The 2,207-nt window shown below is 34.6% G+C and overlaps 1 long non-coding RNA gene across 1 annotated transcript; it reads left to right on the top strand.

Annotated features, from left to right (window-relative positions):
- Positions 1-58: 58 nt before the first annotated feature.
- LOC113100276 (uncharacterized) lies at positions 59-828 on the top strand. The gene is made up of 4 exons (XR_003289592.1): positions 59-140; positions 300-421; positions 550-611; positions 738-828. It is a non-coding gene; the product is annotated as an uncharacterized LOC113100276 (long non-coding RNA).
- The last annotated feature ends 1,379 nt before the right edge of the window (positions 829-2,207 follow it).

Here is a 2,207-nt window from a genome sequence, read left to right as displayed (position 1 = left end):
TGTTTCACACACTGGGCCCAGTACCTAGCAAGGATTACACTTCAAACGTGCGCCAACGTCCTTGCTCAACCCACGTTACAAAACTAAAGTAGACATAACTCCAACCCAGAGTACGAGCTTTGTGGATATCATCTATGAAAGTGAGTTTTTCTGTCCTCTTTAAGCTCCTGAATAATTTTGAATATGCCATTTGAATGCAAATGATTTATTGTGTAGAGCTGTAGTAGCTTGCATTTACAGAACATTTTATCACTCACATATAATGACACAACTAATCAATTTTTTGTTCTGTTTTTAAGAACTTAATGAGACCTCCTATGCTCTCACATTTGAGTTTGAAATCAGTAATATATCCATGTCTGAGAAACGTGAACTACGGAATGAAACCTACACTTCAATCAAAAGAACTATGAATACATTGGTAAGATTTAGACACTTAGATTTAATGGTTTCTAACAAAACCTTCCTGTGATGAATGCCTAATTCTAATCACAGCAACTTTAACATTAATAAACACATTAATCTCTGTATTATTACTCCACTCTACAGCTTGGCAACATCCTGAATGATCCATCAGCTTCTCAGTTTGATCTGCAAAATGTGAAATTCGAGTAAGTTCTGAATCTGTAGAAATGTCTCAAATCTGCTTTTAAACATGGATTCATTTTTAGTATGTGGAGATGATGTTTTTAGACATCTACTTCTGTTCCTAATTGCACATTTGAATCTCCACACAGTGATAACAGCACAGTGATTAATGCCAGTGTTCAGTATGTCTACTCACAAAGTGACTTGAACATAAACAGCACCTTTGTCAAGGAAATATTCAGTGCTAAGAAAGGTAATACCTTTACATCCACACATGCAATGTCACATTTTATATGCTCCGAAAGCACTGAATACTTTAAAGCATGAATATTCTCCACTAATCATTACTTTATTTTACAGTCTTAACAACAGCCAGTACTCTGACAACAAGTATAACTTCTCCACCAACCTTGTAAGAGCAATGATTCCAGTGTCATTTTGTAAAAGCCAGTTATTTTCTGAATCTGTCTTTACATTCCTGTTATTTTATCATCTTTGGTAGGTTCGGGAAAGCTTATATAAAAATCCTATTGGTGTTTCACACACTGGGCCCAGTACCTAGTAAGGATTACATTCTAAATTGGCCAACATTAAGCTCAGCCCACGTTACAAAACTAGAGTAGACACAATTCCAACCCAGAGTACGAGCCTTGTGGATATCGGCTATGAAAGTGAGTTTCTCTCTTCTTTAAGCTCCTATTTGTTCTGAATATGTCATTTGATGTTTATTGTGTAGAGCTGTAGTAGCTTGCATTTTAAGAGCATCTTATCACTCACATATACTGACACAACTAATCATTTTTTGTTCTGTGTTTTAAGAACTTAATGAGACCTCCTATGCTCTCACATTTGAGTTTGAAATCAGTAATATATCCATGTCTGAGAAACGTGAACTAAGGAATGAAACCTACACTTCAATCAAAAAAACGATTAATACATTGGTGAGATTGAGACACTTCGATTTAATGGTTTCTAACAAAACCTTACAGTGAAAATAAATATAACTTATTCTGATCACATTAACTTTAACATTAATAAACACATTAATCTCTCTATTTATTACTCCACTCTACAGCTTGTCGACATCCTGAATGATCCATCAGCTTCTCAGTTTGATCTGCAAAACGTTAAATTCGAGTAAGTTCTGAATCTGGAGAAATGTCTTAATGATTGTGCCAAATCTGCTTTAAACATTGATTCATTTTTAGTATAAGGAGATGATGTTTTTAGACTTCTACTTCTGTTCCTCATTGCACATTTGAATCTCCACACAGTGATAACAGCACAGTGATTAATGCCAGTGTTCAGTATGTCTACTCACAAAGTGACTTGAACACAAACAGCATCTATTTCAGTGCTAAGGAAGGTAATACCTTTACATCCACACATGCAATGTCACATTTTATATGCTCCATAAGCACTGAATAATTTAATTTAAAGCACAATTATTCTCTACTAATCATTATTTTATTTTACAGTGTTAACTACAGCCAGTACTCTGACAACAAGCATAACCTCTCCACCAACCTTGTAAGAGCAATGATTAATTTTAACTTTGCATTCCGCTATATTTCCATATTTTGAAAATAGATGGTAACATGGAACTAACCTTCCAAAAA

Source organism: Carassius auratus, unplaced genomic scaffold (assembly GCF_003368295.1).
Source record: "Carassius auratus strain Wakin unplaced genomic scaffold, ASM336829v1 scaf_tig00217217, whole genome shotgun sequence".
NCBI classification, from domain to species: domain Eukaryota; kingdom Metazoa; phylum Chordata; class Actinopteri; order Cypriniformes; family Cyprinidae; genus Carassius; species Carassius auratus.
This window is presented reverse-complemented; position numbering and strand designations above follow the sequence as displayed.